Source organism: Coregonus clupeaformis, chromosome 15 (genome assembly GCF_020615455.1).
Source record: "Coregonus clupeaformis isolate EN_2021a chromosome 15, ASM2061545v1, whole genome shotgun sequence".
Classification (NCBI taxonomy): Eukaryota; Metazoa; Chordata; class Actinopteri; order Salmoniformes; family Salmonidae; genus Coregonus; species Coregonus clupeaformis.
The window spans coordinates 31,275,297-31,301,630 of NC_059206.1; the positions used below are offsets into that span (position 1 = coordinate 31,275,297).

Genomic DNA, 26,334 nt, shown 5'->3' on the forward strand with positions numbered 1-26,334 from the left:
TTTTAATGAAGCTGAGAAACAGTTAATGGTACAAGGGCTTACTAAGTGCATTCAACCAAGGAGGTTTGAAGAAAACTATTATTACCAGAGTGCAATGGTTGACAGGTTTTTATAGTTAGCTACTTGGAGTAGTTTCCTTTGAAAAAACATATTTTGATGAATAAAAAAAAAACTAAAAATAGATTAAAACCACCATGTAAGCAGTACTTTTGATGTAACTTTTGATGCAGAATTTAAGGAACACACACACACACACACATCAAGGGCATTCTTGACACAGTTCCCGTGGCAACGGAGCAATAAGGAAGTGGGCTGTCTCTAGCTCTGTTTGTTTACCGTGGAGCAGAGCTTTGTGTCTTTATTATGACTACACACACACACACACACACACACACACACACACACACACACACACACACACACACACACACACACACACACACACACACACACACACACACACACACACACACACACACACACACACACACACCAGGAGGGCATGGGCAACCTAGCACTAAGCACGTACTTCCTCCTAAAGGACTGTGTGTGTGTGTGTGTGTGTGTGTGTGTGTGCATGCGTGTAAACTAGTTGATGGATCTGTAGTATAATGTTTTCTGAGGGTTGGGTGTGATGAGCGCTTGTATTTCCCCTGGCCTGCGAGCGAGGCTCAAGGTCCAACACATTCCTGACTGCATTGGTCAGTAAAGGATCTCTGATATGTTTTCATAGGCAGGCATACTGCACAGACACACACACACACACATAAAGACACAATCTTGTTTGGAGTTCCTCTCCCAGACTGACTTCACTATGTGAGAGAGACAGAGAACTTCCCCAGGCCAGTGGATTCCATCCTTGTGGACATTCCAGAATGGAATCAAGGGGTGGCGGGCAGGCGAAGCATCTGAGTCTGACACCAGTGAGGCCGACAAGGGGCATCAGCGCTGAGGAGGGCCACTGTCATGTCTATCTATCTATCAGGGTTGAGGAGGGCCACTGTTATATACATCTAATCAGGGGCATCAGGGCTGAGGAGGGCCACTGTCATATTTATCTATTTGGGGCATCGGGGCTGAGGAGAGCCACTGTCATATCTATCTATCAGGACATCGGGGCTAAGGAGGGCTATTGTCATATCTATCAGGGGCATCAGGGCTGAGGAGGGCCACTGTCATATCTATCAGGGGCATCAGGGCTGAGGAGACCCACTGTCATATTTATCTATTTGGGGCATCTGGGCTGAGGAGGGCCACTGTCATATTTATCTATTTGGGGCATCTGGGCTGAGGAGGGCCACTGTCATATGTATCTATTTGGGGCATCGGGCTGAGGAGGGCCACTGTCATATCTATCAGGGGCATCAGGGCTGAGGAGGGCCACTGTCATATCTACAGTTGAAGTCTGAAGTTTGCATACACCTTAGCCAAATACATTTAAACTCAGTTTTTCACAATTCCTGACATTTAATCCTAGTAAGAATTCCCTGTCTTAGGTCAGTTAGGATCACCACTTTATTTTAAGAATGTGAAATGTCAGAATAATAGTAGAGTGAATGATTTATTTCAGCTTTTATTTATTTCATCACGATCCCAGTGGGTCAGAAGTTTACATACACTCAATTAGTATTTGGTATCATTGCCTTTAAATTGTTTAACTTGGGTCAAACGTTTCGGGTAGCCTTCCACAAGCTTCCCACAATAAGTTCGGTGAATTTTGGCCCATTCCTCCTGACAGAGCTGGTGTAACTGAGTCAGGTTTGTAGGCCTCCTTGCTCGCACACGCTTTTTCAGTTCTGCCCACACATTTTCTATAGGATTGAGGTCAGGGCTTTGTGATGGCCACTCTAATACCTTGACTTTGTTGTCCTTAAGCCATTTTGCCACAACTTTGGAAGTATGCTTGCGGTCATTGTCCATTTGGAAGACCCATTTGCGACCAAGCTTTAACTTCCTGACTGATGTCTTGAGATGTTGCTTCAATATATCCACATAATTTTCCTTCCTCATGATGCCATCTATTTTGTGAAGTGCACAAGTCCCTCCTGCATTAAAGCACCCCCACAGCATGAAGCTGCCACCCCCGTGCTTCACGGTTGGGATGGTATTTTTCGGTTTGCAAGCGACCCCCTTTTTCCTCCAAACATAACGATGGTCATTATAGTCAAACAGTTCTATTTTTGTTTCATCAGACCAGAGGACATTTCTCCAAAAAGTACGATCTTTGTCCCCATGTGCAGTTGCAAACCGTAGTCTGGCTTTTTTATGGCGGTTTTGGAGCAGTGGCTTCTTCCTTGCTGAGCGGCCTTTCAGGTTATGTCGATATAGGACTCGTTTTACTGTGAATATAGATACTTTTGTACCTGTTTCCCCCAGCATCTTCACAAGGTCCTTTGCTGTTGTTCTGGGATTGATTTGCACTCTTCGCACCAAAGTACGTTAATCTCTAGGAGACAGAACGCGTCTCCTTCCTGAGCGGCATGACGGCTGCGTGGTCCCATGGTGTTTATACTTGCGTACTATTGTTTGTACAGATGAATGTGGTACCTTCAGGCGTTTGGAAATTGCTGCCAAGGATGAACCAGACTTGTGGAGGTCAACAATTTTTTTTCTGAGGTCTTTGCTGATTTCTTTTGATTTTCCCATGATGTCAAGCAAAGAGGCACTGAGTTTGAAGGTAGGCCTTGAAATACATCCACAGGTACACCTCCAATTGACTCAAATTATGTCAATTAGCCTATCAGAATCTTCTAAAGCCATGACTTCATTTTCTGGAATTTTCCAAGCTGTTTAAAGGCACAGTCAACTTAGTGTATGTAAACGTCTGATCCACTGGAATTGTGATACAGTGAATTTTAAGTGAAATAATCTGTCTGTAAACAATTGTTGGAAAAATTACTTGTGTCATGCACAAAGTAGATGTCCTAACCAACTTGCCAAAACTATAGTTTGTTAATAAGACATTTGTGGAGTGGTTGAAAAACAAGTTTTAATGACTCCAACCTAAGTGTATGTAAACTTCCGACTTCAACTGTATTTGATAAGTTATATGCATGAAATTAAAGATGTTTTAAAATGTGACATTTTGGACACTAGGGGACGCCTAGGCCTTGTTATGGATAAACATCTATAAAGATAGATTGGTATAAGATATCTGCTCCATTTTTGGGGCACATGTTGACAATATGTTGGGGAATCACTGGAGGGGAATATTGACCAACTGAGCATCTCTGAATAGTCACCTCAGTGTACAGCTCAATAAACACACTATGTATTTTGTTATATTTCATTCTTCTGCGATGTATTTAAAGTGTCATATTGGGGTGCAAACTCAGAATTGAATACATTTAAACTCAATATCTGACATGGTGCAGGTATCTTCTTTGTTTTTAGCCCCTAACTACGTGTGTGAGGTGTATACTTTTGTTTAAAAGTAGATTTGTTTAAGATTAACAAGAAACACTGTGTGACCCTGATTTAGCCCACTGCAGTAAAAGGTTAGGGGATAGCTAGTTCCTGTATTAAAGTCTGCCAAATATTTTCCTACCTCAGTGGTTTGAAGTTGACCTGAACTAAAGTTTGACATCATCTACTAGATGGCCTATTCTGTTCACATCAGAAAACAGAGCAAACATTGAGTCAAATGTACAGATGATGCTGCAGACGATTTAGGTAGACTAAGGTTATTAGCTTCATTAAGGTTATTAGCTTCAGTTAAGTTATTAGTGATTTCCCAGGAACAAACCTAACATACTGTAACACACTATAGTGTATCTCACGAGGTGAAATCAGACCAAACTAAGGAACTCTTTGTAACTATATTCACTTACTGAGTCTTGTACGATCAAAGAGTCTACTTTAAAATGTTATGTCACACGTCAACTCTGCAGTCCCTAGCTAGCTACAGTATGCCAACTCTGCAGTCCATAGCTATTAGCTACAGTATGTCAACTCTGCAGTCCATAGCTATTAGCTACAGTATGTCAACTCTGCAGTCCCTAGCTATTTGCTACAGTATGTCAACTCTGCAGTCCATAGCTATTAGCTACAGTATGTCAACTCTGCAGTCCCTAGCTATTAGCTACAGTATGTCAACTCTGCAGTCCCTAGCTATTAGCTACAGTATGTCAACTCTGCAGTCCCTAGCTATTAGCTACAGTGTGTCAACTCTGTAGTCCATAGCTATTAGCTACAGTATGTCAACTCTGCAGTCCCTAGCTATTAGCTACAGTATGTCAACTCTGCAGTCCCTAGCTATCAGCTACAGTATTTCAACTGCAGTTCCTAGCTATTAGCTACAGTATGTCAACTCTGCAGTCCATAGCTATTAGCTACAGTACGGTGGTTTGTATTTAGAGGAACCGTGAAGATGACCTGTGACCTCTGTGAGAGCAGCAGACCGCTCCGGTCCTTGAAATCCCAAGCATGCAGAACGCTACAACGCATGCAGAACATTTTTCACCTTTATTCTGCCAGTCGTTCTCAGTGATTAGTGCCGGCCGTGAAAAGCAGACACACACACTGGCGCTCTACCCCTTCACACACCACCAAAAACCATAATCCCCACAGGCAATGGCAGGAGAGAGCTACAGTTAAAAGGCTCTTAATGAATGAAGGGAGAAAGGGATGAATGCGGGGAGAGGAGGAATGAAGGAGGAGATGGATGAAAGAAGCCATGAGTAAACAGCACAGTTGTGATTGAGAGAGAGATTTATATGACTGACTGTGAGATAGAAGGGGGTTGTGGTTAGTGTTGTGGTTAGAGAGATCACAGTCCTGCTGCTGATGTGTCAAAGGAGACACCAAAGAGAGAGAGAAGGAGAGAGAGAGACCATATTGGATGAATGGGAATGTGGAGGAGGTAAGCGGGAGGACTACATTCTAAACAAAGGGCTGTATTCAATCAGATCCCCTTTAGCCGACATCCACATAGCGGTTGTTTTGGCGGTGTCGGTGGTGGAACTGCGTTAGAGCTGTCAAATCCGCATGCGGCTCCCGGCATTATACCTAAAGTGGACATTGCCAATGTCCGCTTTAGGTATAATCCAGAGAAATCCCATGCAGCCTTGTTTACAAGTTCGAACACTGGAATGTGAGATGTAATCTACACCTCGATTAGGCTGATAGAAATCCTCATTATTTCATTGAAAGATTTTCAATTTGAGCTTAATTTTTTCTATATAGCCTACATTTTCTCATTCTGAACTTTTAACGTGAGTGGGACAGGTGTGTTCATGACAATGATCAAGACCAGCTGTTCACCGATTTGTCAGCTCCAGCACAGTTACACCGCCGGTTAACGCTTGATCTGATTGAATCTAGGCCAAAATCATTTTTGGGCCACACAAAAGTACCGCTCTCCCCTCTGACACACAGAATATACAGTATATTTGAGAATGTCTTTATTCTAATAACTCTTTGACAAAGGATGTATTGATGTAATAAAAATCCTTGCCATGCAACTAATATTTTGTTATTTCTAAAAGTAACTAACTTTGCAGTTTGTTCTTCTCCTGCTGTTAACCATCTCAAATGACAGGTCAAGGGTTAAAGTTCATGTGACCCACATTAGTGACCAGGCCGTTGGCCCTCCGCAGGGGGTGTTTCCTGTGATTACCCAGCATGCTGCTGGCCGGAGGGAGGTCAGAAAGCAGAAGTCATATTAAGTATCTGTAGAGAGGAAATTGGTTTTGTAGAGATGGAGCCGGTCACTGGAGAAATGTTTTTACTTCTGTTTGTTATTCTGCACTAACAAGCGTACTACATTAGTATGATATTATGTTGAGGGTTTCAAATGTTCATATATCACTGACTCGCTGAACCAAAAGGTCATGAGACCTTTTGAGACCAATCTCTTAAGACACCTAGAAGCATACACCTAGAAGCACACACACACACAAGGCCTCTCTCTGATAGTGAGACAGACAGTGTGTGTGATTGAGGTGTGGTTGTTATGTCTCTTGCCATGATAACAGGGAGCGCAGCAGGGCCTGGGACATTCCTCATGTTTCTAACCTCTGACCACTAAAATACTCCTAACCCATTTAGCACCTATTCAGAAACTCTTAAGACAACCACAGCAGGAGTAAGTGACCTTAATCACATAGGTGTTATAACATGGTAAGTAAAGTTATGAAACTAACTCTACTGTACAGTATATTTACTGTATTCAAACCTACTTACAGGTAACACATATTCAAGAAGTAGGCAAAGTCAAACATTCAGGGTTAAATGGAAACCAAACCCACAACCCTGCTGTTGTTTGTACAATCCACATGAAGCTGAGCCTATGGGCTGCTCTTTCTGTTGATGTCCCTGTTTGACACACACTCAGGAGGGGACTGGAGCTTCTGAATGTAGAATAAATTAACATTTACATTTACATTTTAGTCATTTAGCAGACGCTCTTATCCAGAGCGACTTACAGGAGCAATTAGGGTTAAGTGCCTTGCTCAAGGGCACATTAACGTCATTTAGCAGACGCTCTTAGCCAGAGCGACTCACAAATTGGTGCGTTCACCCTATAGCCAGTGGGATAACCACTTTACAATTTGGGGGGGTTAGAAGGAACACTTTATCCTATCCCAGGTATTCCTTAAAGAGGTGGGGTTTCAAATGTCTCCGGAAGGTGGTGAGTGACTCCGCTGTCCTGGCGTCGTGAGGGAGCTTGTTCCACCATTGGGGTGCCAGAGCAGCGAACAGTTTTGACTGGGCTGAGCGGGAGCTATGCTTCCGCAGAGGAAGGGAGCCAGCAGGCCAGAGGTGGATGAACGCAATGCCCTCGTTTGGGTGTAGGGACTGATCAGAGCCTGAAGGTACAGAGGTGCCGTTCCCCTCACTGCTCCATAGGCAAGCACCATGGTCTTGTAGCGGATGCGAGCTTCAACTGGAAGCCAGTGGAGTGTGCGGAGGAGGGGGTGACGTGAGAGAACTTGGGAAGGTTGAACACCAGACGGGCTGCGGCATTCTGGATGAGTTGTAGGGGTTTAATGGCACAGGCAGGGAGGCCAGCCAACAGCGAGTTGCAGTAGTCCAGACGGGAGATGACAAGTGCCTGGATTAGGACCTGTGCCGCTTCCTGTGTAAGGCAGGGTCGTACTCTCCGAATGTTGTAGAGCATGAACCTGCAGGAGCGGGTCACCGCCTTGATGTTGGCGGAGAAACGACAGGGTGTTGTCCAGGGTCACGCCTAGGCTCTTCGCACTCTGGGAGGAGGACACAGCGGAGTTGTCAACCGTGATGGCGAGATCATGGAACGGGCAGTCCTTCCCGGGAGGAAGAGCAGCTCCGTCTTGCCAGGGTTCAGCTTGAGGTGGTGATCCGTCATCCATACTGATATGTCTGCCAGACATGCAGAGATGCGATTCGCCACCTGGTTATCAGAAGGGGGGAAAGGAGAAGATTAGTTGTGTATCGTCAGCGTAGCAATGATAGGAAAGGCCATGTGAGGATATGACAGAGCCAAGTGACTTGGTGTATAGGGAGAAAAGGAGAGGGCCTAGAACTGAGCCCTGGGGGACACCAGTGGTGAGAGCACGTAGTGCGGAGACAGCTTCTCGCCACGCCACTTGGTAGGAGCGACCGGTCAGGTAGGGACGCAATCCAGGAGTGAGCCGCGCCGGGAGATGCCCAGCTCGGAGAGGGTGGAGAGGAGGATCTGATGGTTCACAGTATCAAAGGCAGCAGACAGGTCTAGAAGGACAAGAGCAGAGGAGAGAGAGTTAGCTTTAGCAGTGCGGAGAGTCTCCGTGACACAGAGAAGAGCAGTCTCAGTTGAATGACCAGTCCTGAAACCTGATTGGTTTGGATCAAGAAGGTCATTCTGAGAGAGATAGCAAGAGAGTTGGCTAAAGACGGCACGCTCAATAGTTTTGGAAAGAAAAGAAAGAAGGGATACTGGTCTGTAGTTGTTGACATCAGTGGGGTCGAGTGTTGGTTTTTTGAGAAGGGGAGCAACTCTCGCTCTCTTGAAGACGGAAGGGACATGGCCAGCGGTCAAGGATGAGTTGATCAGCGAGGTGAGGTAGGGGAGAAGGTCACGGAGATGGTCTGGAGAAGGGAGGAGGGGATGGGGTCAAGCGGGCAGGTTGTTGGGCGGCCTGCAGTCACAAGTCGCAGGATTTTATCTGGAGAGAGAGGGGAGAAAGAAGTCAAAGCATAGGGTAGGGCAGTGTGAGCAGGACCAGCAGTGTCATTAGACTTAACAAACGAGGATCGGATGTCGTCAACCTTCTTTTTTCAAAGTGGTTGACGAAGTCATCCACAGAGAGAGAGGAGGGGGGGAGGATTCAGGAGGGAGGAAAATGTGGCAAAGAGCTTCCTAGGGTTAGAGGCAGATGCTTGGAATTTAGAGTGGTAGAAGGTGGCCTTAGCAGCAGAAACAGATGAAGAAAATGTAGAGAGGAGGGAGGAAAAGATGCCAGGTCGGCAGGGAGTTTAGTTTTCTTCCATTTCCGCTCCGCTGCCCGGAGCTCTGTTCTGTGAGCTCGCAATGAGTCATCAAGCCACGGAGCTGGAGGGGAGGACCGAGCCGGCCGGGAGGATAGGGGACACAGAGAGTCAAAGGATGCAGAAAGGGAGGAGAGGAGGGTTGAGGAGGCAGAATCAGGAGATTGGAGGGAGAAGGATTGAGCAGAGGGAAGAGATGATAGGATGGAAGAGGAGAGAGTAGTGGGAGAGAGAGAGCGAAGGTTGCGGCGGCGCATTACCATCTGTGTAGGGGCAGAGTGAGTAGTGTGGGAGGAGAGCGAGAGAGAAAAGGAAACAAAGTAGTGGTCGGAGACATGGAGGGGAGTTGCAGTGAGATTAGTAGAGGAGCAGCATCTAGTGAAGATGAGGTCAAGCGTATTGCCTGCCTTGTGAGTAGGGGGGACGGTGAGAGGGTGAGGTCAAAAGAGGAGAGGAGTGGAAAGAAGGAGGCAGAGAGAAATGAGTCAAATGTGGACATAGGGGAGGTTGAAATCCCCCAAAACTGTGAGGGGTGAGCCATCCTCAGGGAAGGAACTTATCAAGGCGTCAAGCTCATTGATGAACTCTCCAAGGGAACCTGGAGGGCGATAGATGACAAGGATATTAAGCTTAAATGGGCTAGTGACTGTGACAGCATGGAATTCAAATGAGGAGATAGACAGATGGGTTAGGGGAAAAATTGAGAATGTCCACTTGGGAGAGATGAGGATTCCTGTACCACCACCCCCTCTGACCAGATGCTCTCGGGGTATGCGAGAACACATGGTCAGACGAGGAGAGAGCAGTAGGAGTAGCAGTGTTTTCAGTGGTGATCCATGTTTCCGTCAGCGCCAGGAAGTCGAGGGACTGGAGGTTGGCATAGGCTGGGATGAAGTCAGCTTTGTTGGCAGCAGAACGGCAGTTCCAGAGGCTGCCTGCGACCTGGAACTCCACGTGGGTGGTGCGTGCAGGGACCACCAGGTTAGAGAGGCAGCAGCCACGCGGTGTGGTGCGTTTGTGTAGCCTGTGCAGAGAGGAGAGAACAGGGATAGGCAGAGGCATAGTTGACAGGCTGTAGCAAATGGCTACAAAAATGCAGAGGAGATCGGAATGAAATGAGCTAAGCATCTGGGAGCGGAGAGAGCAGGGCCTCCCTCACCAAAAACGTCTACCTCAGAAACTAAAATTGTTTCACTGAACCACCCGAACAAAAACTCTCCCAACTTCCGCCTTTAGAAATCAGAATTGTTGTGAACCACAGCGGTTCAATGTTTAAAGGAATAGACTCAACCCACTTTATTCAGCTAGCCAACTATGACACCATAGCTAACTAGCAAGCTAGCATCCAATAACAATAACACACCGTTTAGCACCAACACTTGGTCACAACAAACCACCAATAGTGTGATAACACACTAAACAGATCATTCGTGTCTGTGTCAAGTTCCTTTCATGACGCAGCAATGATTAGACGTTGGCTAGCTAGGACAAGTATATTGTATTTAGCTACTACCGTACAGTTAGCTGGTCGTGTTGGGTAGCTAGCAATGGCCACTCTGTTGACTTTGTTTGAAGAACGGCTAGCTAGCTAGCTTCGTGCTACACCCGGCACACAATGGCTATTGTGTTGACTCTGACTCTGTTCGAAAAAACGGCTAGGTAGCTCGCTTCGTGCTACAGCCGGCACTGCCAAGACACAGTAACTACACACAACAACCCACGATGCCTAGCTATGACGCTTCGTAGCTAACTTGCAAGCTAGCATCCATTAACACACAATTTAGCATCAATACTTGGTTACAACAAACTGCCAAGAGTGTGTTAGCACACTAAACAGATAATTCAAGTCCGTGTCTAGTTCCTTTCATAACGCATAACGCAGCAAAAAATTAAACGTTGGCTAGCACTACATTAACATTGGAACCAGCTCTCCAGCGTTGCTAATTGTTACCAGTAGCTACCCGCTAGCTAGCTAGCCTCGTGCTTCGATACTAACCTACAATTACCTACGGAAACCTACAATAACAACAATACTAACCTATAATAAATACAATACCTAACTACAGCTAACTACCTACCTACGATCTAATACATGGTTAAGCTTTACTCAACACCATATGAGAAGCTTACCTCCTGCTTACCTCCAGCTATTAAGTGTAAATACCTGATGCAGAAGGAGGAGGGTTCTGACAAATCAGCGGCATGTATAGCCAGGTCTGTTTACACAACGGCTCTGACTCAACTTACCTAACAGAGTGGTACAGGGACAATAAACACTGATGATGTCACAGTCATTAAGTCAACTAACGATGTGTTACAAACAATTTATTCACCCTTTCCATTTGTTTTATTGCATACATAATGGGATAGTGGAAGCGTTCTTTCTATTTGCATAGAAGAATATCAGATAAAATATAAAATAGTATATACATTATCTGTTTGGACCACCCATGAAATACCAGAGAAAAGCTTATAAAAAACATTTCAGCCTCAACATTGAAGTAAAACAGAATTGGCATCTATTCCAGTAAAAGCATGACCTGACTTGTTCTTGCATCATAAAACATCAAATGGTACCTTTTAAAGTACTGTAACTCAATAAAATATCTCTCTCCTGAGAAAATGTGGTCCTTGAACACTGTTCATACTGTGTATCTCCTCAAAGCTGAAATCTGACACTTAACACTTCTCCTTCATCCCCATCATCACCACCATCATCATCATATCTCTTCCCAGGGCCCCCAGGCTCCAGTGCCAGAGTCACACCTGGGGTCGTCATTGGGGAAGGTGATAGGCTGCAGGTAGTGGCCCAGTCTCCTGAGGAGGTTGTCCACTATGTGTTGGTCAGACACCTCATCCCTCTCCTCTGGGTCTGCCTCCACATCAAACAGCATCACTAGCTTCAGAAGATTATCAGAACCAGCCTTAAAACGGTTGGTTCCAGAACTGTTCTCCAAGCCAGGATGGGGGAACCATCGGTCACAACCTGGAGGGGGGACGGCAGAGAAATATGAAATGTAGCAGGGACGTGTGTGTGCGTGTGTGTGTGTGTGTGTGTGAAAGTGGCTGTGCGCATACAATTTGTAAGTATACTACCCTCATGCTATAGTGCTTCACTCTTTAATTCCAAAGTAATAAAAACCCAGTCAGGAGTCACACTTAACTTTCTCCACAGACTAAACAGACACAGCAGTTAGGATGTGCAACAACTGACAGAGACAGAGAAAGGTAAGTTACCTGGGTAGCGAGTCAGCAGCTTTCACTGCATGGTGCGGATGGCAGCGTGGATGCACAGGGTCAAACTTGAGTTAGACCAGGAACAGGGGCTGGAGCTGGAGCCTCCACCACTCACTGGAGCATCAGACATAAACAACCCCTGGAAACACCTGCCTTGACCTGGGGAGAGGGAGGAGGGAGGAAGGAGGAGGAAGGAGGAGGAGGAAGGAGGAGGGAGGAGGGAGAGGAGGAGGGAGGAGGGAGGAGGGAGGAGGGAGAGGAGAGGAGAGGAGGGAGGAGGGAGGAGGGAGGAGGGAGGAGGGAGGAGGGAGGAGGGAGGAGGGAGAGGAGGAGGGAGGAGGTAGGAGGGAGAGGTGGGAGAGAGAAACAACATTAGAAGCAAAATAGGAGATAGATGATAATGGAGGCCAATGAAAATTGACCAAACATTCTAGGATAAAAATAAAATAGAGAAAGTGGAAATTGCTGATAAATGAAGTATTGGTCGACCGCAGGACACAAAACGTTCTCTGTAGAGAGACTAAAGTGAAGTAGAGAGTGCCAGACACTGAGCCCTGCAGCATACCTGAGAATCACAGATGAGGACTAGGCAGCCAATACAGAGAGAGGTGTGAAAATAAACAGAGCAATGAGAAAGAGCTCTTTCTTCCCGCAGGCCAAATGATGAAGCAGCAGGAATGGAGAAGGGTTTTGTATTTGAACGTTGGTTAAAATGTGGAATTCAAGGTGTGAGATTTCTCTGGACTTGCACAATTTCTGGGGTTGGACACAAAATAATTCACCCTTCGATGCCAAGGTCAGCTACTGGGTAGAGCAGAGTGGAGCGACGGGCAGTCTGACTGCCAGCTTTGCTCACTTAAACCAAAAGGACAACTTGTTTTAATGAAAATGACAGAAGACATGTTGTAATGTTTGCCTGTTAAGAGGATTCAGACCAGAGAGTCTTTTTATGACACAGATAACGAATTTACTGCTCCTCGAGTTAACGTCTAAAGGTTTTTACAGCCCTCAGATTCACAACATCAGCAGTAGGCCTTCATCAGCATGAGGCAAATCCACATTAGGCTGGTAGCTAGCTCTGTTGCTGCTTTAACCAGAAGCATACGTTTCACTTTAGGGAGGGTCAAAGTAGCCCAGGCCAGTACTTCTTCATCTCTATAGGAAGATGTCTGCCTGAGGAAAAATACCCATTAGGCTGGTAGTCAGATCTTTAGCTGCTTCAGGGAGGGTGTAGTAGCCTTGAGGGCATCCCAGGGTTCAGGCAGAGGTTGACCCCAGCAATGTGCTCCTAATTAGACTTAGATTGAAAGTAATTACTGGTCGGTTTTAAGCTGTCAAAAACAACCCTTCCCACATTCATTGTGTAACTACACATAGGCCCTTGTTCTCCTCTCTTTGAGATACATGGAGCACAGAGACTAATGTCTTGTTTCTTGACTTCTCTGCTGTAGCATGACAGAGACATTAAAACACTTCCCATTCCAGACCACATGACTAGCATTGCAACATTAGAATCTATTGATCCGCTTATGAATGATGTGTGGGTTTTCCTCATAAGCTAATTGTTATCACATGCATTTGGTTATACAACTGCTGAATCCCCCACCCAGATTCTTAAGTGTGCTATATTGCAGATTTGATTGGATACAGCCATGCGGAAGTTAAGTGAATGTGAAAGGGTTTGGGGTGATTTTGAGGTAGAGTTTTATGCTTTGGTGCCAGACTGTCTGTCATGATCGTTGACGAACGGGACGGACCAAGGCGCAGCGTGATATGCATACATGTTTATTTATATAGAATAAACACCACGACAAAACAACAAACGAAACGTGAAGTCCAAGGTAGACAAATAACATACCTCACACGGAACAAGATCCCACAACTATCAGGTGCCAAAAGGCTGCCTAAGTATGGTCCCCAATCAGAGACAACGAGCAACAGCTGCCTCTGATTGGGAACCACTCAGGCCAACATAGATCTATACATACTAGATCTAACCATAGACAATAAACATAGCACAACACGACACCAAAAATACACACCCTGACTCAACAAATACGAGTCCTAGAGTCAGGGCGTGACACTGCCAGTTCTTCACAGGCAAACAGAGGCCCGTAAAGTCCCAAATCAACCCCTATCCCATACCCTAAAGGATCGGATGGGTTTAAGCAATATCGTGGAAACTGCACCTAGCCTATCATAGTCTATCACCATGTTAGAAGTTGGTGAGAAGGTCAAGGATCATAGGTAATGGGCTTGGGGTTGTATAAAAGAAGACATGAATATGCATGATTGGCCTGAAGCATATATAAGAGAACATTGAAAACACTGAGAACAGAGAAGCTTGTTCTAGACTTTTCTGTTCCCTCCTCCTCTCCTCTCCTCAAAGCCAGGGACCTCAGCCATCTTTCCCCCACACTCTGTTCTCCCCTCACACTCTGTTAACCCCTCACACTCTGTTCTCCCCTCACACTCTGTTATCCCCCCCTCTGTTCTCCCCTCACACTCTGTTCTCCCCTGACACTCTGTAATCCCCTCACACTCTGTTCTCCCCTCACACTCTGTTATCCCCTCACACTCTGTTATCCCCTCACACTCTGTTACCCCCTCACACTCTGTTATCCCCTCACACTCTGTTATCCCCCCACACTCTGTTCTCCCCTCACACTCTGTTATCCCCTCACACTCTGTTATCCCCTCACACTCTGTTCTCCCCCCACACTCTGTTCTCCCCCCACACTCTGTTCTCCCCTCACACTCTGTTATCCCCTCACACTCTGTTATCCCCTCACACTTTTCCCTTTCTCTGCAGGAACGACAGAGGACAAGTGCAGCTGACGGCCAGGGCCTCTACATCTGGATCCAACTGCACAGCGGGACCAGTCCCAACTGGGACAGGGGGAAAGAGGGAGGAGAGGGGGAGGGGAGAGGAGGGAAGAGGAAGCAGGAGAGAGAGAAGGAGAGCGGGGGAGAGGGAGAGGAGCGAGAAGGAGGGAAGAGAGTGGGAGGAGGAGAGGGGGTGAGGGAGAGAGATGGAGAGAGTAAGAGAGAGAAGTGAGGTAGGGGGAGAGAGAGAAGGTAGGGGGAGAGAGAAGGGGGTAGGGGGAGAGAGAAGGGGAGAGAAGGAAAGAGGAGAGGGGAAAGAGGAGAGCGGGGGTAGAAAGACGGCGTAAGGCAAGTGGAGGACAGGGGGCGAGAAGGAGGAGGGGGAATAGAGGGGAAGTCGGAGGGATTTGGGGTTTGGACGGCGTCCAGAGTCTCTCTCTCTCGCTCTCTCTGCCTAGACATTTAGAGAACCCGCTCACTCTCTCTGCCCCACTTAAAGACAGAATCCCTCTGTCAGATAGAGAGACGGAGGGGAGAGAGGGATTAAAAGAAGTGAGGGAAGGAGAGAAGGATTGAAAAAAAGATGGAGGACTGGGAAAATGGGATTGGACAGAGGAAAAAAGTGGTTTTAAGAGGAAGAAACTCTTCTGTCTTGTCAGATAGAGAAAGAGAGAGGAAATGTGGATTAGAGGAAGAAACTCTTCTGTCTTGTCAGATAGAGAACGAGAGAGGAAAGGTGGATTAGAGGAAGTGAGGGGAGCGAGAAAGGGGGTGGGAGATTGACAGATGTATGAGAGAGTGAAAAAGGGAGACAGAATCCCTCTTGTCAGATAGAGAAAGAGAAGGGGAGAGGGCGATTGAAAGAGAAGTGGAATGAAAGACAAGAAATGCTGTGTGGGGTCTCCTGCTAGAGACAACCTCGGAAGAATGGTGCTGGTCCCTATGGTTACAGTTAACAAGGGTTCCAACTTTATGAATGAATACATTAAGACATGAATGTATGGGACACAGGAGTTCTTATGGTAGGAGAAGTTCACTCCTTCAAGAAGTTTCTCCAGTGTTGAGGCCCACTTGAAGCTGGCTCGCTCCACTCACTTTAAAGCTCCTGGGAGAATGAGAAGGAAAGGTTCAATACCAAAAAACGAGGAGGACCAAGGCACTCTTCATGTAATTAAAATGCCTTTCTTTTTTAACGGTGTGTTCAATGGAACAAATATTTAAAAACTCTGACGGGTTTCTCCAGCATGGAGAACCAACGTGGAGAGGTTTGAATCCCTGATGAAGGACCAACCAGATCTCATGTTTATTTCGCCACATACGTTTTGATCAACTGTACTATGATCGCTACTAGCTCTCACTAGCTACTTCATATCTACTTCCTCTGCTGACGTGACTTCTCTGAATGAGTCACAGTCTGAAGTGTTGCAGCGTGAAGGCTTTCCTCTCTATCATAAACTGCATCATTTATTTTAGGGTCAGTCCGTGAGGAAGCCCAAACTCCACAAAGTCAACTAGCTTATGTTATGTCAGTATAGCTGTTCTTATTTCAGTATGGCTGCTCCCTCCCAGGCACCTCAGTGTTGTAATTTCTAGACTCAAGACTGGTATAAACCAATCATGTACCAATTACATGAGGCCTTGCCTGGCTGGATGGCTGGCTAGGACACCCTGGGCCAAGGAAAGCAGTGCTGGGTTTGAACCGGTCGCATTTCAACAGATCTCTGTTCTGAAAACAATAAAAGCCTCTTAATAACAATCAGAGGTTTGAAAGTTGGCTGGTTTCTTGTAGAACCTCCAAGAACCAATGAGCTGAGCCGATAAATCTCCACGGAAACACCAGAAAGGGGGTCAGCTCCAATTATGTCATACATACACATACAGTACAGTCCTATTAGGCTGTTTCTGGTTAACTCACACTCTCTTGCGAAGGCTAATTTCCTCAGTTGACGAAGTTGACCATTTGATAACATTGGACCATCAGATCAAAGATATGATGTACATGTGGCATTAAGGCAAGGTATCCCTCATGTTGTGTAAGCTGGTGGAGAAGAAGAGAATACGATCTCTCACTCCACCGAACAGCCCTTTGTTCAACACACAGTCAGACACGCTGACCTCCGACCAGGGGCCCCACACCCCTCTGAATGGGAAGTGGTTCGCTCCACCAAATATTAAGTGGTTTAGACAAGAATGAGAGGGCTCCACTGTGTCTCACAGCAGGGGGTGGGGGGGGGATGGCAGTCACAAGACCCATTTCCTGGAATCCCCCCTACAATCCCATATACATGTATACACAAACGTGCACGCACACACAAACACATGTGTGTGTGTATGTATGTGTGTGATTGACCCAGCATCCATCTCTGTTATATAAATAGGGTTAGGGTTAACACAAAAAATACATAGATTTTTAGAGTGTACAGTGATTGAGAGTCTTCATGCATAGAGAACAAACTCAAAGTCTGTGGCAGAAACTGGATCAACTAGGAATAGGGCTAGTTGTAATCTTCATGCATACAAAAGAAAATAAACAATAGAAAACTGTAAACCAGCTGATGTAAAGGAGTGTTACACAGGTACAGATGTCATGGAGGTTAAGCCTGGTACTAGGTGGGACTGGACTGGTAGTGACTGGGTGGAGAACACAGAGAAAATGGCAACAATGATAAACACAAACTAACATAATGCTGACCAGACCCGGATACAACAGCAGCCTAAATCACCTCACACAGACACAGAACACACGCAGACCAATCTCCAACACATACTCAAACACACAAAGAGAGACAGAGAGAGAGAGAGACACAGAAAGAGAGAGAAAGGGAGAGAGAGAGGGACAAGAAAGAGAGAGAGCTACAGAGAGAGACAGGCAGACAGAGAGTTAGAGGGCATTTGAGTTCCCAGGTGATCCATCAGTCTCAATATGGTTTATCAGCTTGTTCCTGTCATCTCTCTCCGGGTTGCCTCCCACAATTTTGAAATGTTCCGGCTTAACATGTCTCTAAGTAATAAAACGTCAGTTTGGCATAGAGGAACTACATCACTTCCTATGTCACAACCTTACTCGCTTGAATAAAATACAAGATAGTAGCAAGAAAGATGGAGATCACAGAGGTTATTTCGCAAGTGGCTAGTTTGCATCAACTACCTTCACTAAAACCATTGCAAAGGTTGTGCCTGCAAACTTTGGTTTCAAATCGCAACGTCCGGGCATGTTTGCCTCCAGTGCCTCGTGATTTGTTGGGAGAGTTGACTGTCTGAAGAGGATTTATTTAATTTGATTGAAGATGCCAAAAGAGTCCGTCATTGAAACCAGACCCTAGTCACTGCTGTTGCCTAGGATTGGGTTTACAAGACTAGAGTCTGTCTGTCTGATGACTTATGGCTCCAGGTAGAAGTTCCCCTCAGTCACAGAGCTAGGATCAGCTGGCCCTCCCCACAACCTAGCCTTAACCAAAAGGAGTGTAAAGCAAAACTGACCTCAGATCAGCGTCGATTCAACTTCCTGTTCCTGAGAATATGACTCAGTGTCTGTCTTTGTGTCTGTCTCCTTCAACACAACAGAGTAAGACTGAGACTAAAGGATGTCACTCCTCCCATGTCTCAGTCATTCACTCAGTCATCCACCTCATCACTCACTGATATTCAACACATCATATACAGATCTAAGCAGCAGAGATGGGAGGTGGTGATTCTAGTGATAAATCTCCCCCTGATGATAAGTTAATTTGATTAGTGTTGGGGAATAGAAACATGGCCGTCACTAATGATGTGGATGGATACATCATGTATTAGTCAGGGTGGAAGCACACTAGAGATTAAGTTAGACTGAATAACAACATAAACTCAAAGGGCCTGTAATGTGTCACTTCTCTGTTTCCCCCCATCTGGAGCGGAGCCTTTACGGTACTGCATTAATCAAACTTTCCAGACATCACACACACACAGACACACACAGAGAGAGAGAGGGGGATTTGGGCTTTGTGTTAGGGAATCAGGCAGCTATACAGGAGAATGACATCATCCCTCTGTGAACCAAACAGACCAGAATGACTGAATGAGTCTAACGGTGCAGCTGGATCGTGTGTGTGTGTGTGCGTGTGTGCACTCACACACTGGGACACACACACTTTTGAGAGAGAGAGTCTTGGCTGTGTTTGGTGGCAAATATGAATCATAATGTAATGGACCAATATGAATCCTTTTAAACTAAACAAAGGACTTGAGTAGTGCTGACGACTTCATTACTAGCAACAGACACTGATACGGAGTTCAGTGTTCTGTGCCTGTTGCTGTGTTGTCCAGTCAATATGAATCACTTTCCTGGATGAAGGTGAATATACAGTATGTGGTGATGCTGAGTGGGTGACTCACATGGAGCGATGTCAACGTAGAGAGGGTCAATGTTGTGCAGTAGCTCCAGTCTGGGTGACGTATAGCCTTTACAGGAAGACCAAGAAACAACAGTCACCACACACACACACACTTTCACTCCTTCTCTCGACTACCCCACAAGGGTCTATAAATCTAAAGCAGACGTTTATGTTCATAAAGTGGTCAAAGGCTTGACCACAGCGGACCACAGAGTGAACGTAGCAGCATTCTCTCTGACCGCAGCGTCTGATAATACACAACAACAATAACTTTCTCATTTCACATGTTACTAAGCTACTGTTTTAGACTTCATTTAGTTGTTATTCTATAGCTGTCCCATACTGTTACAGGCTTCTGTTTCTCTGTCACACATACACACACACAAAGTAATTCAAGCAGACTGGGACCATGAAAGAGCAACAAACAAACAGCAGTGAGTTCCAGTAGCCAGTAGGGCCCGGGACACACAGCGACAGAGGTAACGCCACAGTCAGGTGACCAGCCACAACCAATAGGAGAGAGGGCTGGGCTGAGAGCTGTGGTTTGTGGGTAACCCCAGGCTGTGGGTTTCTGCTGCAGGCCCCAATTTAGCCCACTTCATTGTCTGCTTTTAGTTTACTAATGTAATGTGTCACTCAGGCAGAATGAAGACAATCATAGACTTAGTGACTTTGACAGCTCCTGGTGAGCTTATATAAGTCTTGTTACGTAGCCTCCTGTCCTGAACACCACCCCCTTTAAGTGGTCAATTTATCTCTAAAGAGTCACTCTAAAATACTTAATGTATCAGCAATCAGCTTATACAAGGGAGAAATGTGAAAAGTCACCTTTGATTTCAAGACTGTCATTAAAATTCAGAAGATAAGTTAGGAGTGGAACTTTACAGTCTTCTCTGGGAAAGAGACAGCATGACAGAGTAAGATAGGGGTAAGCATTATAGATGGAGCGGTAGAGAGAGAGAGAGAGAGCGAGAGAGAGAGAGAGAGAGAGAGAGGATGGATGGATGGATGGATGGATGGAAGGAAGGACTACACATTTGTGTGAGAATGACTGATGGAATTTCCTTCTCTTTGAGGTCTTATCGTCCTGGTAACAAAGAGCTTATTGAAAGACCAGAGACAGATCGCTCAGGGGGGAGGGAGGAAGGAGGAGAGGAGGAGAGGAAGGAGAGGATGAGGAAGGGGGAGAGGAGGAGGGGGAGAGGAGAAAGGAGGGGGGAGGCTGTCAAACACGAGGAAATATTTTCCCTGAACTGAGACATGAGAAACTCCTTGAGTGTCTGTCCAGAGCAGAGTAGGACAGACACATAAACAACTCAGGAATGATGACAAGGTGCACACACATACCTGATAGCGTTCCACGCGTTACAAGCCATCCAGCGGCTTTGTCCCATTGGTCGACCCCTCTGCCAGGCCCAACAGTGTCGGAAGCCAATCAGAGATGTGTATGAGTTGGCAGCTGAAGGTCCCAGGTTGTTTCAACAGCAGGCTGGTCACGAAGCCGATGCCCCTAACCCCGCCCTCTCACAGTGACCACTTCCTGCTTCCACATCTGCATTGCTTGCTGTTTGGGGTATTAGGCTGGGTTTCTGTATAGCACTTTGTGATATCTGCTGATGTAAAAAGGGCTTTATAAATACATTTGATTGATTGATTGATTGATTGAGTCTCACCACCGTTATCTAGAGAGAAAGAGAGCGAGAGAGAGAAAGAGCGCACGAGAGAGATAATTTTACTGTAAAGTGTATTGAGGTGTTTACCTAACTGCATTTGAAATGAAGATGGATTTGATTCAGATTCCATATCACTGATCAGAGGGTAAGAAAGAATCCCTCTCCACTGATGAGAGCCAGGAAGCCATTTTGACACTGATGACGTGAGGGGAACAGATTATGGATATGTCATTGTCAAAAAACTGACCAACCAAAGATACCTTCCAACTCCTCTTCAAAAAAGCACTGTCTGTTCTTTCCCTTTCCACTGACTGACACACAAATGATACATCAATTCAAATTATACATCATTTCTAATAATATATCAAATTCACCATGAGAGTACAGCATGCTTGGTAAGCACTACTAACCAACATGACTGGATCTATGAGGTCTGAGGGGATTCATACATTGAGGTGTAACAGTGATACCAAGTGAATTTATCCCATTAATAACACAGTGGTTAGACCTCTGAAGCACAGAACTCATAGAATAACTCCCTCAGAGGCAGGGAAACAGTAGGGAGGTGGAGATGAAACAACATGGCTACTGTCTCTCAAAAAGAGGAACGGCTGGCAGCAAGCTGTTAGTTATGGTGGGTTGTTTGACCAATGACCATAGCTCTTGGGGTTAATGGAATTGGTCCATTCACAAAAGGTTGGTTAAAACTGAAGAGGGCGGGTGGAGCAAGCAGAGTGAGGCGGGTGGAAAGGATGGGACAGGCAGAGCAGTGACAATTTGCTAGAAGGATAGTCCATATCTCCAATCATCTTTGCTTAATGCGATACTTAAAAATCATACAATGTGATTTTCTGGATTTTTGTTTTAGATTCCGTCTCTCACAGTTGAAGTGTACCTATGATAAACATTACAGACCTCTATATGCTTTGTAAGTAGGAAAACCTGCAAAATCGGCAGTGTATCAAATACTTGTTCTCCCCACTGTAATTAAAAACAATGCATTCTAAAATAAATCACACACACCTCGCACGCTCGCCTTTGATGAGTTTAGGCCAGAAGTTCTAGCTTTCCAGAAACAGGAAAAAGTGTTAATTTCTGTCGCCTTCTTTGTCTTTTCATTTGTCTATGCTTCTCAAACTGACAGAGAGAGTCAGACAGAGACAGACAGACACTCTACCCAGAGACTAGTCCAGTATAAACAGAATAGACCAATCGTCCTGGGCTCTCCCTGGGTTAGGGAGACGGGGAGAAGGAGAGGGGGAGGAAAGGAGGGGAAGAAGAGGAGAGAAGTGCCGTGGGAGTTCAGGAAGTAGTCTCTGCAGCTTCCAGACTGTTCGGGAAAAGGCTGTCCTCTCCTCTGCTCACTAATTCATTTTCAATCTGCTTTTGCTCCTTCTCTATGCCAGCTCTCTCTCTCTTTCATTCTCTCTCCCCAGCTCTTACTCACACACTCTCTCTCCTATTCTTTTTTTCTCCCTCTCTCGCCCATTCTCTCTCTCCCTTTCCCCAGTTCTCTCACACACTCTCACTCCTATCCTTTCTCTCTCTCTCCCCAGCTCTCTCTCCCCGTTTTTCTCTCTCGCTTACAGTAAGGCCTCAGTGTGCCAATTAGCTAACAGAGGGTTTCATCGCTAAGGAATCTCAGAGTGCTCCTCCAAACGTTCTAAACTGGGTGTTTGTGTTTGAACAGGGCTGGGCTGAGACATACTATATGAGGCTGCAACTTATAATGAGAGAAAAATGAAGATTAAGGAAATCCTAAAGATTCATTCATGGCTGGTGTGTATTCTAAGGCTTTATCACCTTGACTTAGTCACAAACTGCATTCATTGTATTTGAAATCTTTGAGGGAACAGACAAATACTCACACTGTGCCCAGCAAGCAGAGTTTAATGGTAAGGGTTAAGATGAAAACCAGTGAAGCAGGCCACCTACCTCAGCCCACCACAAGCACAAACCTCTCCACTTTACTCTCACAGAATTGTTCCTGACTTGTAATTAGCCTGTAAAACCCTGCTACTCCTAAAAATAACTTTATCCTCTTCAACCTTCAAAGCTGCTTTTACCTAGAAGCTTCGGATGCAAACCATTAGCAGGCCCAGATGTCAAGGTTTAGAGGAAACCAACCAGCATCTCTGGTGTATTGCACATTCAAATGGCAACATGTAATCAATGGGTGACATAAGCATTCATTGATTGTTATATTTATCCATCTTCCTATCAACCAAAACCCAGCGCTGGGAACAGTGGTATGTATTGACAACTGGTCCTCCTGCACCATTGAGAGCATCTTGACTGCTTGGCTGTCTTCTGCCTCCCGAGTGGCACAGTGGTCTAAGGCACTGCATCGCAGTGCTAGCTGTGCCACTAGAGATCCTGGTTTGAATCCAGGCTCTGTCGTAGCCGGCCGCGACCGGGAGACCCATGGGGTGGCGCACAATTGGCCCAGCGTCGTCCAGGGTAGGGGAGGGTATGGCCGGCAGGGATGTAGCTGAGTTGGTAGAGCATGGCGTTTGCAACGCCAGGGTTGTGGGTTTGATTCCCACGGGGGGCCAGTATGAAAAAAATAAAAATAAAAATTAATGTATGCACTCACTAACTGTAAGTCGCTCTGGATAAGAGCGTCCGCTAAATGACTAAAATGTAAATGTAACTGCAAGGCGCTACAGAAGGTATTAACAGCATATTATGAAAGGAGAGTGTATAATGGGTTACTAGAGATTTGATAAAGTAACAATGGAAATAATAATAATAATAATATACAACTTGCACACATAAGTGTATGTAAGAGGTGTAAAACGTATTCTGAGAAGTTCAGGGTGGTCCCTTTATGGATCATTTGATAAAGATAAGGTTAAAGCATTGAATGACTGTCTAAAGGGTCTGGGAAATAAAGTCTCAGACAAAGATTGGCGCATATCCACTTTTGGTAAAGGTACCGGACTTGACTTACCACTAACCAATAAAACTATAAACGCTTATGAGATTTTCTCCACCCCGGTAATACATTTTGAAACAAAACCCATGCCCTGTTAATTAGAACCAATGAATGTTGAACATCTAAAGACTTGTTAACTAAACTTAAGGCCCAGTCTCTCCTGTCTCAGGTGCCAGGCTTATTATCGACAGAGCACTCCATCTACAGTGGACTGATAGACAGTGCCAGCCCAGTTATAATACATGTTGACCCCAGAAAGTTGGTAACCTTATAGACAGAGAGCTTGATTGGGTAAAGGAGAAGGTATTTATATTGCTGTTGTTGTTTGGTTGTTTTGTTTTTGTGTTGTTTTTATTTTATTTTATTAATTTCTTGCTACAATACAAATCTCTCTGCGGTGAGATCAAAAATACAATAGGGGAGTATAAGCCAATTTGCAAAAATGGTTTCAACTGTGTGTTGTTATTCTATTTGACATTTGTCTTAGACATTTGTATTAAGAATATTGGTAGAAGTAATCATTTGTCATACAGTGAATAGTTTGTCTGGATTTCCTGATTCAGAAATGTCCTAAACTAAACTGTTGTTCTGGTCTGTCCTCTCTCGAGGTTATGGCGAAGGTGACCACAGATGGTATCTAGATGCATGGAAGGGATAATTCGACCGAGAACAGTGTGAGCCTCACCCCCTCTAACCGGCTGAAGTAATGGCGACAATGGCGCTCACTATGGTCCTTCACCATTTCCACCTTAGACCTGAGTCCGAGCCAGCAACCTGTACACAGCATCCAGTTGAAGCTATCAACTGCCTTTTCTCTCATGCCTTTTCTCTCAGGAGTGCGACATGAGTCCACGTGGAGTGAGTATGGAGAGAGATCCCATCCAAACTTCTCTCATGCTGCTGGTGTACTGGTCGGAAAATGGACAAGACAAAATGGACTGTAAAGGGTGGTGGCAGATCAGGTGAGAGATTTGTTTACTTGGAAAAATCAGATTATTCCCCAGATATTGAAATCGGGACATTATCAAGGGCCATCCACACTGAAACACTATCTGAAGAAGAAAATGAAAAAACGCCAGAAGGATGAGTGCCAGGAGGGAGGGGGGTGGTCAACCGTGCCCGTAATTGAGTTAGGCTTGTCCAAAATTGTTTATTTGGGGTATCAGATTGATTGTGGAGGTCTGCACACTGTGAAATGTATAGTAATTTTGAAAAGAAATGCATTGAGATACCGATCTGTCATTAACATGCCACTCGCGACAAAAGCTCCAGCTGAAATATCATGGCCAGAATCCATAAATTAAATTGTGTAATGAAGTATATGTGTAACTGTATGAAGTGTCTGGTCTTAAGTTAAAACATTCTACTGCAATGGTTTTACAGGTAAGAGCTATGGAAACAATCTGAGTCTACAGATCCCTTGTGTGTATTTTAGATTGTACAACCCAGAGTGAAGGGTTTGAAAGGATGAAGTGTCTGGTGTTATGTGTTGATTTCGCTTACTTTAATAGAAGTATAGAACCTCCTTTTGATAGAAGCTATGATCTAATGCTTACCTCAAAATGTAACGATAATTATCACCGAGTGATAAGAGGAGGGAATGTGTAGGAAAATGATTTTATGTTTGTGCTTTTCTAATAACCAATTCGACTGGATTCATGACTGATTGATCGTGCCTGGAAGGAATCCTCACTATCAGTGTAAGCAATTTGGCAGTACGCCCAGAACATTACTTTGAGAACCAAATGGTGCATTAAGTTTGTTGGAACCTCTCAAGCTTGCTGATAATAAAGAATTATTAATTTAAGATTGACTTCAGGTGTCCCTGGTGGTAATTTCCACGACACTGTGTTCATATTTCAGAACAACATATGGATTCTTTAGACATTCAAAATTGAGAAAAAATGCATGCTGAGGGAAAATAGAGCCACTCTGCAAATGATTACTAACCCAAACAGTGGGGAACAATGGGCCTTCTATGCCTTCAGAGAAGGGCTAAGGATTTATAAAATAAGAAAATAATAATAATGATGTTCTGATTTAATCTATTCAGTTTTTGTTGGAAAGAAAAGGGTTAACACTGAAGAGAAAAAAAGTTCCAATCAGGATTCTTTCTTGCCGGTCTCTGGGAAGATAAATCTAGCTAGCTAAGTCAGCCATTGGCTAGGCCATCAGAAGCTAGATAAAGGCATATGTCATTCAACTGTATTAGGGCAACATTTTGGAGTGACAGTGGAATCAACCAATCACATTTTGACTTAATGTGTGGGGCTGTTTTTACATAAATGTATGGAAACTTCTGCCTTCTTTAAGGCCAACAGGTCACTGGGTAATAGCGAGCAGTAGTTTTCCCACGGTCTAGCTAGCTAGTTTTTGTTGTCGGCTAGTTTGCAGCGGCGGCAGCAGGTGTTATCAAATAGGATGTTGTTGCAAATTTGTTAGCTTCTCCCTTTTCAAGAATAACTTTCAACAAGAAGTTACGTTTCAAATTATCATCATCAGGTGAGTGGAACTGTGTTTTTTATTTCAGCGTGCTTGCTGTTGTTAGCCATCTCTTTGAAAATAAATTGTGTGTGAAACATTGTTGAATTTAAAGTGGAACTGACAGCATTTTAGCAACATGAAATCTTACTAAAATCTGTTCATGTACACCCCCAGGAAGATTTACACTTTTTAAAACAATTTTCTGACAAGCGACCACATAGATTTGGTAATTTTCACGTTTTCATAAATTCTTAGAATGTTTAGGAATTACGTATACTAAGGCATTTGTGAAAATTCTATAACAATATAGAGTGTGAAAGCGGCCGTGCGTTTGGACAATTAATAGACACTGAGG

At 45.0% G+C, this 26,334-nt stretch overlaps 1 pseudogene; it reads right to left on the reverse strand.

The window, feature by feature from the left end:
* Nucleotides 1-10,891: 10,891 nt before the first annotated feature.
* Nucleotides 10,892-26,334, reverse strand: part of LOC121583506 — a 34,019-nt pseudogene continuing 18,576 nt past the window's right edge.